Below are 12,610 nucleotides of genomic sequence, written 5' to 3' on the forward strand. Positions count from 1 at the left end.
AGGGAGGGGTAGATGTTAGGTTCCAACAGCATATTATTTCCTTGTGATGCAAAGTAGCAGCTCCAGGAGATGGGGATGATTTAGGCTGGGAAAACAGCACAATGGAAGTGGGATGAATGAAGTATCTTCTTACTCAGTGCCATTTCCTGAGCTGATTCAGGTCCTTGTCTTTCTGTTGCTGCTAGTTTGGCCCTTATGGCTAGTTCTTCCTCCAAAGAGCTCAAATAAGCTTCCATGTGGTTTCCAGGTAGGCTTCAATCCAGGAATGGATGTGGAACCTTAAATTCTTCAGACCTTGGTGGACATACAACTCCGATCAACCTGGACCATTGACCATGCTGGCTGGGGCTGATGGGAGTTGGAATCCCAAGAACATTTGTGGAGCCACAGTTCCCCAACACCTAATCCAGGCAGTTTACAAGGCCAGCAGATGTATTTAGATTCAGGAACTCTCTCCTTTGTACAGCCATGGAATATGTACCAGGTCCAATGCACATGGCTTTGCAGTAGTCGCAGGAAAAGCGTTGCAACCCAAGCAATGCTGAGTAAGCAATGTGAATCTGCCACCACTTTCTGCCCTTCTTTCTGTTTTTTAATGGAAGGAAACCATCAGGTAACAGAGCACAGCTATAATATAGTACTAAGCCATGGAATTGCCACCGTTCAAATCTTGCCATGGGCAGGCAACCCCCCTCCAACTTTTGTGGGGATTATGTTCCTGGTTATTTCACACGTTGGCATGTATAAGCCCGCTCTGCCTCCAGGTCTGAAAACTGCCCACGCATGCACAATTGTGTGTGCTTTGAATGCATGCAAAATAGGAGGGGCCTGTACATATTAGGATGGGCTTAGGCAAGTCACCATCTTATACTGAGGAAGGGCTGTAACAGAGTGGTGGAGCCCATGCATCGCATACAGAATTTTCCAGGTTCGGTCCCCAGCATCTTACAACAGATATGGGAAAGATGTCTAACTGAAATCCCAGAGAGCAGTTGCCAATCAGTGCAGACAGTATTGAGCTAGATGGTCTAATCAGGTTAACTCGGTATGAGGCAGCTCCCTATCTTGTTTCTTCCCAGGTTTTGGGCCTCGTGCCCCATCATTCACATGGGGATATTATTATTCACACAGCACCATTGATCTACATTGCTTTACAAAGAAGAGGTTTGATCGGTTCTGGTCCTAAGAGGTTTGCAAGCTAAGATACAGGGAAACAACTGAGGAGGAGGGTGGAATGGATACAGGAGTGAACAGCAGACAGTAAGGATTACAGGTAATATATGTGAAGTACTTTTACAATTCTAAACTGCTATATATAGTCATGATTACAAGGGTTCTGAAACTGTGATCCATAGGCAGTGGAAGACTTTGGGCTCTCAATATCTGTGGCACTCTAAAATTCGACATCCCCCTCTTCTCACACTCCATTCTACAGCATTGGTGTTTCACCTCTTGCACCGGTCATGCTAGCCTAAAACTGCCTCTGCCATGGACCACCAGTTGTGCAAGAGTTTCATTCAGGTTACCTATGGCATGTCTGTGGATTTGTGGCTGATGACGGGAGGCAGCACATAAACTGCATTAAGTACAGCTTTCACATTGATTTTTAATTTAATTTTTATTGCTTCTTTTACTCCTTTTTATTGTTATTGCATTTTTGTCTTGTATTGTATTCTATGGTATTCTAATTGCAACACAATAAAATACACTATACAAGAAATAAAATAAGCAATAAGAGATGCAATGGAAAATCATACAGCATCTAGCACAGTGCACTGCAATTGCTATAACAGGCAGAAAAATCACTAAGTGGCCTGCTAAGACTTTCAGCAATTTTCAAGTGGTCTGAGGGGTGGGGGGAAGTTTTGAAACCACCGTACTACACAATGATACACACACACACACACACCCTCTTCAACAACCTAACTGGTTCTGAAAGAACTGCTATAGGCGGTTACACAAAATATGCCCTGTAAGGATTGCTCAGACAACTATTTAACACGATAAACTGAAAGAACAGAGCTGGTATATTGAATAAACAGTGCAACTGGCTTCAGAGCTGCTACGGTCTACTGGGCAAATAACAATAAAAAAATTTTAATGCTCCAAATATTTTTTGTTAACAGTAGAACCAAATGGCTTGAAAGAAAACTATTGAGTATGTTTCAAGCGGCTGATTTCCTTCCCTTTATAATTCTCCAGGTGATTTGTGATTTACATACGCCATGAATAAGCTTTACGATGGCCATAGCCGCTTGTGTATTCACATTTCTAATAGCTTATTCCTCAGAGTTAGGGTAACAACAATTTTTATTATTATTCTTATTAGATGAAACATGTGCCATCCTAAAAAGCACATAAAGCATACTTGAAAGTGTGGCAGTCATTTCTGTTTCTATGCCCTTCACCCTTCAGTAAATCTTTGGATGTACAGAGCCTGTCCCCCCTCCCTGCCCCGATAAATTTTGATAGTCAGGTCAGAGCTCTTCTTTTCCCCTCCTGAGCAGAAAGCCCAGATTAGCCTCGACATTTTGCTTTTAAGTGAATATCACTGACAACTTTAATCCCAGATTGTATCAGCTCTTCTGAGTGCAAGGCAAGCTTCTACGCCAGCCCCAGACACTCAGCAGGATATCCATGGTAGGTAAGAGGTAGATTAGCAGGGCTTCATCAAGAACTTCTGAGTGCCCCAAGTATTAAGACTCTGCTGATAAATGTTATAAATCTCATCAAAATTAACCTGCCTCTCTTCCCTGAGCATCACTCTCACGTTGTTGTTTTTACTTAGGAGGGACCTCAATGCGAGCCTCAAGATTTCACTTCATTGAAATTTGGTGGGAATTCTGAGGAAACCTCCTATGAATAGTGCCACGGGCTAATCTGCGGGATGAGCAATCTGAACTCTTGAAAGAAAATGAGGTCCTAGATCTCCCAACAGAGTGAACTGGGCATAAACTGTAAGCATACGCACTGTCCATCTAATAAATATGTGTACGTCCCAAACTTTCATCTGCACAACAGAACTTCCCCCCTCTCTCCTCCCCCCAATGCCCCACTCAAGTCTGCTGTGGAGTTCCAGAAAAATATACTTGCTGAGGAACTTCACTGGATTATTATTATTATTACTACTACTACAGTGGTACCTTGGGTTAGAAACACCTCGGGTTACAAACACTTCGGGTTACAGACTCCACTAACCTGGAAGTAGTACCTCAGGTTGAGAACTTTGCCCCAGGATGAGAACAGAAATTGTGCGGTGGTTAGCTAAAGTGGACCTCCGGAACAAATTAAGTTCGTAACCAGGGTACCACTGTATTATTATTATTATTATTATTATTATTATTATTATTATTATTATTATTATATTGAGACCCAGCCTAAATTACCTCCATTGATTTCAGTGAGAAATGCTTACTGATTTCGGAGTGTCATGCATCCCATATTTCTGAGCAGACATGCACAAGTTGCTCTAACTCCATGCATTTATGTAGCAGCAGTGAAGTACCCTAGTACTTGTGTATTTTTCAGCTATTCATTGTGGCAGTGGTTTTTTTGTTTGTTGAAATCTCCTTTGTTTATCTCCTACTTCTAAAATAATGGGAACATATATTTTCTACCATTCTGCAGTTAACAAAAGGGTGGGAAGAGCCAAGAATTGTGATCCCATATCCACCGATCATCTAAACATCCCTTGTATCCCATTCTTCAGCATTAAAAAATGCAGAGAAAACAAAACTAATCACAAGTTTGCCGCATCCATCACGTGAAATGCAATAAATTAACAAGCCGATGAAAACTGATTGCTACCCGCCACTAACAAGCAGTCTGTTGTCTAATGGTCCAGAACCAAGTTGTTTGTTGTTAATGTTCTAAGAGGCTGGGAGCAGCTAAATTCACTGAGCCAAATTCAGCCTTCCGATGTAAATCAGAGGAATGCAATTTCAAAGAACTTAATCTGGGCAGAAAGTAGGTAAGAATCATTACAATTTAGCAGACCAAGCTAATTTGGATGTAAAAATAGGATCAATGCTTTTCATTATGTAGAAAAATAGAGATGAATATCTGGCTATCCTGAAGGTTATTCGGGGAGCAATCCTATGTGCATTTACCTGGAATTCAGTTGGATTTACTTCTGAGAAAACACACAAAGGGTTGTGCTATTAGAGCTGGGGAGAGATATTGCTGCAGTCTAACTTCTGAAAATTTTAGTTCTCCTTGGAGGTTTTTAAGCAGAGATTGGTTTTTAAGCAGAGTTCCGGGTAACAAAACCTAGGGAGGATATTGACAAGCTGGAATGTGTGCAGAAGAGGGCAACTAAGATGATGAAGAAGGGTCTGGAAACCAAGCCTTGTGAGGAGCAGTTTCCAGGCTAAACAGACCCAGCTCCTTAAAGAGGAGACTGAGAGGAGATATGATGGCCATCTTCAAATATCTCAAGGGCTGTCACATGGAAGATGGAGCAAGCTTGTTCTCCCCTGCTCTGAAGGGTAGGACTCAATCCAATGGTTACAAAAAGATTCTGACTAAACATTAGGAAGAACTTTCTGAGAGTAAGACCTGCTTAACAATGGAACCGTCTCCCTGAGTAAGTGGCGGACTCTCCTTCCTTGGAGGTTTTGAAGCAGAGGTTGGGTGGCCATCTCTCATGCTTTGCAGGGGGTTGGACTAGATGACCCTTGGGGTCCCTTCCAACTCTACAATCCTACGAATCTATGATTCTATATGTGCGGTCTGTAATGGAAGGAAACTGCTTGCTCCAGTGCCAACTATATGGGGTAGGCTTGTAAGAAAGGATGTCCCACTGTGTTTCTTGTTCTTTCTGCTACCACTATCCACTGATACGTCACCTAGAGCACTGGCTGTGGAATTTCCACTGCCCTGCAGTGATCTCCCTGGAAACAGGGATTCCAGATCTCCTGCTTGACAACTCCAACCTGTCTCCCCACTGCTCTCACAGGCACTTTAACAACCAGTAGCACAGCCCAACTCATTTGAGCAACATGGGAGAACAACTAGTCCTTGAGTGTGTCCAGAAACCAAGAAAGCCCAGAAATCTAGCTCAACAGTTTGTTCAAAAGGAGTATACATAATAAAGGGGAAGAAACAGCAGTATGCCGATCAAAATGGAAATAACACACCTTTTGGTCTGACTGTTCCTGTTCTAAACCTTGCTTCCAGAACATGATGCAGTTCATCCAGGTGGCATAAGTGATCTGCTCATCAGCATGGTTACCTCTCTGAGCTCTATATAATCTTGCTAGGATTATAGCTCAGAAGGCAGTCCATCAAAATGTTATATATTGGCAGGCTGCACTTAATTGGACAACGTGGAACTGGGACGGCAGCATTATGGGGTTATCATGAAGGAAACAGATGGCAATAAATGGTGGTGACTGCTAGTTAATCAGGGAGATATTGGCAGGTACTTAATGGGGGTGCAATTAGTGACAAATGGAGTGTTGCTTAAGATGGTGATACATTGGTGCACAATTTTTAAATCCAGACTTGTAACATACAGTTTGGAAAAAAATATATTTACCCTATGGACTAGGGGAGCAATGATCAAGACCATTTCAGCAACTTCAGTAATGAACTGTAGATTTTCTTAAATAATTTCTGGCTTTTCTTCAACTTCCTGTACACCATCTCTGAGGTTTTTCTTACAGTCATTCAGTTTGTACAATCTTCTGTTTTGCATACAGCTGACATTATTTCCAAAATGAAGCCTAGAAAGGTTTCCATAGTTCAGTCACCGACCCCAAATAAGCAAATGGCTGACCACGGCCAAACCTCAGAGGATAGTTTTAGAAAGGAGAACACTGCCATTCTAACATTTCTAATTATCTGTACTGTGCAGTTCAGCCTATTGGTCTTTATTATTCCCAAGTTTTTTAATTTGCTGATACTTGGTGTGGGTGAATTCCTATGCGCTACAGCAGTGGAAACCAGGTGTCGCCTTCAATCGTGGTTGAAGCTGTTGGAGCCAGTTAACTAAAAACAAAATTCTCATAGGACAAGAATTTAAATGAGCACCACTTTCACCCATCACCGAAATGTGAATGCGACACGCAAGTTCTTTAGTGCAATGCTGCACAACTGTTTATGCCTCAAGCAAAGTGTAAGGCCAGGGTCCATGAGGAAAGTTTGCTACTGGTGCTGTTGACACATGATTTCTTTTCCCCTTTTGCTGGAAGGCAGTGTTAGTCTGGTACTACATCTCAGAAAGCTTATTTTAGCATGTGGTAGGTGAAATGACTTCACACTTTCCACCTAACAACCTAAACCCTAACTCACGTAGCAGCAAAGGAATGGCCCTACTTAAAATGTTGTGTCCCTTCTCTTGTTCAGGGAGTTCAGTTCACTGCAGTTCCATCTCTGTCAGTGACATATATACATAATCACAAAAATAATCAGCATTTTACTACACATGTAATATAATATTTTTGTATGAAGTTTTGTCTAATCTACACGTTTGCAAGCAGTTTCCCTAATATAATGTATGTATTTGTGTGTTTATGCTGTCTTTATTAATGTGTTGTCATGGACTGGCTGGATGCAGAGGAATGGTGGGAGGCAGCCGCTGGGGAACCCCCAATGGGACCCCCTAAGGGATGAATGTTCAGAGGAATGGTGGGATGACAATGAGGGGTCAGAGGGAGAAGAGGGAGCAGACAGGGAGGAGGAGATGTTGTAGGCTGAAGAGCTGACAGGGTTTAGTGAGCAGGAGGAGGCTGTGACAGAGGGCAGTCCAGAATCAAGAGGTGGAAGTGGAGGCTGGAGAGGAGGGGTGCCAAGAGGCAGAGATGAGGCAGGCTGCTAAAGACAGGGGGTCTCCCACTCCTGCTGCGGCCAGCTTCCCTTCCCCCTGGTTTCCCAGAACACAAAGAGGAATAAAGAGGGTGGAGCAAAGAGAGATAAGACAATGGAGCCTTAGGATGCTGGGGGAGGAGCAGGAGGAGGAGCAGTAGGAAGGCAGAGACCTTCTGTCCTTGCAACTGCCTCATTGGGGCAAGACCTACTGGGAAGTGTTGCTGTGATCACTAGGCCTGCACTGTTTTGGTTTCTTTGAATAAAGAGCTAACTTCGGTGGCACCAGGTGTTTTATTGCTAACCTACCCTGACTCTTGCTCCTGATTTTCCTTCAACCTACACATCTTTTGGCTGAAGAACTACACCACAACATTCAGGGAGCTGCAAACAGTGATGGACAGCTGTGTTTCGGTTTGCATATTGTTTCAGGAAGCACGAATTCTCAAATTATGAAGCAGCAAGTCTTCTTACGGCAGGGGTCGCCAATGTGGTGCCCTGCAGAAGTTGTTTTGCTACATCAGCCAGCCTGTGCAATGGTCAGGGATGATGGAGACTGTTAGTCCACCAACATCTGGATAGCACTACATTGGTTACCCCTGCCCAAAGTCAAGGCAGTGAGTACTTCATGCCTCCTTTTCCTGAAGGTCAAACTAGGTTTGCATTCAAACAGCACTTTCTTCCAATGTTTCCTTCTCTAGTAATTTCCATGTTTTATATAATCTTTCACATGACACAAAGCCACTTCTGGAGATGTTATGGAATCCAATGGAGTTTTCAAATGACAGTGATGTGGGAATGGTGACTTGTAAGTAGGTGGGGTGGGATTCATTTAGTCCACAATTCTAGTTAAACCCCATACTCTGCAGCTCCCAGATTAATAAATGAATCAGAACACAACCATCCTGTGGATTTTCCACTCCTAATTTTGCAATATACAGGCAGTGACTATTTTGTGTAGGGGTTCCGTTCCCAGCCCCCATGTGCATCAGCGGAGCATGCATGAGTGTGCCCAACCCATCACCTTCCAGGTCCAAAGGGACCCATGCGTCTACGATCATGCACCACATAAAATGGTTGCCGCCTGTAATTTTCAGCTCAAAACAATGTACCAAGATGCATTAAAACTTGCATTTTAGTACAAAATACATTTAGAAATTGGAATAAATGTATTTTGTTTGAGAATATGAATTAAATATGGGTTTTTGTATGCTTTGCTTTTTGCTAAAAACAAACAAACAAGAGCCACCTATTAAAGGGAAAGGGGGAACAGGTTTATGAATGAACACACATAAAATTGACATGGACCCAGAAATAATCTGCCTCATCCCGTCCCCACTTGAAAACCACCTCTAAGCCTCTCAAAGTGGGACACATCTCCCACTTGAATAATTGTTGCTTGTGTTTACCTCTGATGCGTACTCACCCCTTTATTTATATCACTTCATCGATCATGGTGGAGTTTTTTATTTTTTTTATTTAATAAGGCTGACCCAACATTGTGCAATAATCAGCATTCTGGCTGAAACTGGAAATTACTCTTAAGACAATGCAATTTCCAAGAGGCACAGTGTTTCCGTCTCCATACCGTTAGGACTGTGGCTAGTTTCTCATTATAAGTTCCATCTTCACAATCCTCCAAGCTTCGGTAAAACTAATTCTATTCATTTGAAGTTGTACTGGCTTGCTACTACCTCAGGGTAGAGAATTTGATGAAAACCTGTCATGGTTTTGACATCTGTTCGGCAAAGTGTAATGAGTTAACAGAAGATGTAAATGCACAGTGCCAACTTCAAGATTGTGGCAGGAGGGGGGTGTTCTTTGGGCAAAGCATCTTCAATGGACCCCTCTATTCTGGGAGATACTTTTCTCATGCTGTCTCGGACATTTTTTGGTGTTCTGTATAAAGTGAGAAGGGAGGAAGAACTGTTGGTGTAGCAGGCCTTCCGCAAGGCTCGGGTGCCTAGCAACTTTTTGACCTCTTCAGCCACTGAAATCTGATGCATACAAACCACAAAGATTTGCAGCAAAGCACTTCAGATATACAGTTAATATAGAAGGGGTTACTGTAAAATTAACTGATGATATAATCAAATCAGCTGTTTAATTTCTTTATACAAGTCTGGGAGAAGAAGAAAATATATATGCACAGTTGTATGAATAGATCGCCCCCCCTTTCTCTTTTAAAGCTGAAGCTTTCAAATAAAAATTGAATTATGCAACAATTCTTGCAGGCTGCTTTTCTCAAAATGCTACCATTTATAAAAATGCGAGTATAGGCTAAGGCCTATAGGTGGCAACATTGAATAATTTTTTGCAGAAATGCTTACCTTCTACAGCTGCCCTTAATTAAAGTTTTATATATTTATATGAATTATCTTTCCCCTTTATTTTCAGCAACCTTGAATACATATGTTTGAAAATGTTTGCTTTTTTAAAAAAGAAAATAGGTTGCACAAATAAAGTATACAAATGTAAGCATCCCCCATTTTCCATTTAAAAGCAGAATAAGGCTTTATCTGCTGTAGGTTTTTTGTCTAGACCGTACATTGATAGACCTATTTAATTCCAACTCCAAATCTGTTTACTCTTTCAAGTGGAAACTTGGTTGTATACTCAGTCATTTCACCTGTATTTAGGGAAGGCTTTTGTTTTGGAAAGTGATGCATTCATCAGGTAACAAGACATGACATTATGTGTATTGTGCTCAGTTTCTGCAGAGTCTGAGCACAATACAGAGTGTCAGGTTATAGCCATGGTGGTGTACATTGAAGGAGAGCTTAGGGTCCAGAAAACAATTATACTGGAGGAATGTTATGCTGTGTACCAAAATAATGTGATGATATTTTAAAAATAAGTTGTTAGTTCAAAAGCTACTCAGTTCAGAGATGGAGAACTTGTGACCCTCTGATCTCATTGCAGCCCACCGCCCACAAATTGTGATGCGTCGACTTATTCACAGCACCCTCCTGTCTCCTATTTTTGCAGTCCCAGCCAGCCAGCAAAACCAGCTCTATCCAATCCCTTGTGAATTGGTAGATCACAAACAGTAGCAGATGACATGGTGGGGCAATGCCACTTGCCTGACCTCCCGATTAGAAGAGAGAGTGGGGGAGGTGGTAGAAGGTCAGCACGGTGCAAACACACTGGGAGGAGCATCACATTTGCTCTGCCAGCGCACTTGCACTGCATGAACCTCCCCACCACCTCACCCTTCCCAGCAAGCAGCAGTGACTCAGCTGTCAGTAGGTCATGTGACCTCCCACCTGCCATGCTGTGCACTACTGATTACAAATGACGTAAGCCTGAGATGCACCATTTTGTTGTTTTTTAAAAAATATTTTTATTGCATTTTTTTCCCCCAGGTATAAATGTACAGTCAGGTATAAAGCGAAATAACAAGAAAAGAAAAAAGAAAAAAAGAATAAAAGAAATCCATCTTTCCAATACATTTTTTCATAACCAACCGGACTTCCCCACGTCTCCCTCACCCTGCATTCTTTACAATAAAGATATCAGCAAATTAATACCTTGTTTCATGTGTTATTTATACTTTCAAATAGTTATATGTTAAGTTTAAAATACTTATTATTAATTTACTTTGCCCTAATATAAATATAGTGTTTTTTTAAACTTTGGTCCTTTCATAATTATAACTTAGTTTCCAATATCCTAGATCTTATTGCTGGAGCTAAATTTTCCAAATCATGCAAATTCTTAACATTCGTATAACTTATAATATTTTTGTAAATAGTCCTTAAATTTTTTCCAATCCTCCTCCATTGTCTCTTCTCCTAAATCTCGGATTCTGCCAGTCATTTCGGCCAGTTCCATGTAGTCGATCAATTGCGTCTGCCATTCTTCCAGTGTGGGCAAATCTTGTGTCTTCCAGTGCTTTGCCATAAGTATTCTTGCTGCTGTTGTTGCATACATAAAAAACGTTCTATCCTTCTTTAACACTTTCTGGCCGACAATGCCCAAGAGGATGCACCATTTTGGGGGATACTTAAGACCTGTTTGCCCCAAGGGAAGACAGAAGATAAATCCATTTGAAAGCCATCAACAAGGGCCACCCAGAGCATAAGAAATAAGAAGAGATCAGACCAAAGGCCCATCTGGTGAGATTCCTGCCTTGATCCTTCTATTCTATGATTCTATTCTATGCTTCTATGATCTAGTCCAGCGTCCTATTCTCACAGTGCCCAGCCAGATGTCTATGGCAAGTATGCAAGCAGAACCTGGAGTATGGCAGAAATGTGATATATGAATGCAAAGAAGAAGAATAATGGTCAACTTAAATAACACTTTCCCTTCACTTGATAACTCATTGAGAATTAGGAGCTTTTGACACTTCCTGTTCTCTTATAAGCGTCCTTCGGGTTTTATACATGATCAGGGAACGTAAGGATGAATAGGGAGTGGGGAAACATGTATGCTTAAAAGAATCTGCATAGTCAGGAGCCCCGAAGAAGCAGTGTTCCCAGTCAGGTCAAGGCTTCTAAATGTATTCAGTCAACACATGTGGGATGGTGGGGGATAAAACATGCAGGGACCAGCATGTGCAACGGCACTGGATTAAGACTTGTGTTGGTGCCCCCTACTCCTGTTTCCTTTCTCTGTTCTATCATGATGTCTGAATAAGGCTATGGTGGTAGCAGTGTCAAAGGTAGTCTCCTAACTGATAATGGACATGGTCCATCTGGATTGTTCTCCTGCACCAGCTTGATTGTGAATGTTCTGTGTCGCAGATCTTAAACACTGCACAGTTTGAAGTGACTGGAAGCATAAGAACGGACTCATTTGGAAATGAAACATTCTTCAGGCCCATAGAAAATATTATTTAAACTTTTCCTGGCAGAACGTCCCTTCAAAACAAAATTAAAACATCAAAAACATCCTTACTGTATCTTGCGCTGTCCAGCATCTTACAAAATATGAAACCATCTGAACAGACCTATAAGCAAAGGTCTCTTTCCCTCAGGCCTACTTTCCAGCCTCCAGGCTGTTTGCTCTCCCTTCAGCTGAGCCATTTACTTGCATTGCTCTCCCTGTGCCATTCAGAGAGTCAACTTAACTCCATTTGCATCTTCACTCCACCAAGTTTGGAAGGCAAAGAAACAAAGACAACTCCTTCCAAAATGGAGATCGCAACCCAATACTTCTCACATGATCCCAGGTTTACAACCTTCACATTTTAGTTACCAGAGATGTAGCAGTCAGTCAGTTAATCATGCTCAGAATCCTTTAGAAAAACTCTTGTGGAAAAAACCAATGTTACTAATACACATATAGCCATTTTCCATTTTAAACCTTCATTAATACACATACACTTTTCATTTCTCTGTGAATTAAACCATTAACATACAGTGGTACCTCCGGTTATGAACTGAATTCGTTCCAGAGGTCCGTTTGTAACCCGAAACCATTCTTAACATGAGGTGCTCTTTCACTAATGGCGCCTCCTGCTGCTGCCGCACCACCGGTGCGCGACTTCCACTCGCATCATGGGGCAAAGTTCACAACCAGGAGCATCTACTTCCGGGTTAGCGGAGCTCGTAACCCGAAGCATTGGTAAGGAGGATGGTACGTAACATGAGGTTCCACTGTACTGTAGTAATGGCAATGCTCTTGTACAGCTTCCCTTCAGCGCTGAGAGGCTTGTGTAAGAGTATGTCTAGGCCAATCATGCACAAGAGTTTACTGACCTGATGTGGGTTGGGGTTCAACCCTTTGGGGAATCTTCATTGTCACTGGAGGCATTTCTCTGGACACCCTCACCATCAGAGGTGAGGTGGTGGCAACT

The 12,610-nt window shown here is 42.0% G+C and overlaps 1 long non-coding RNA gene across 4 annotated transcripts in view; it reads right to left on the reverse strand.

Moving 5' to 3' along the window:
* LOC308587426 overlaps positions 1-12,610 on the reverse strand; it is a 153,381-nt gene that overhangs the window by 80,011 nt on the left and 60,760 nt on the right. For 2 of the 4 annotated variants that reach the window (XR_014008364.1, XR_014008365.1), the window contains one exon: positions 8,384-8,706. The exons of the other annotated variants lie outside the window; for them this stretch is intronic. This is a non-coding gene — a long non-coding RNA (uncharacterized lncRNA). Of the gene's footprint in view, positions 1-8,383; positions 8,707-12,610 lie in introns of those variants that run through there. 4 annotated transcript variants of the gene reach the window in all.

This window comes from Podarcis bocagei (genome assembly GCF_964188305.1).
Source record: "Podarcis bocagei genome assembly, chromosome: 5".
Taxonomy (NCBI): domain Eukaryota; kingdom Metazoa; phylum Chordata; class Lepidosauria; order Squamata; family Lacertidae; genus Podarcis; species Podarcis bocagei.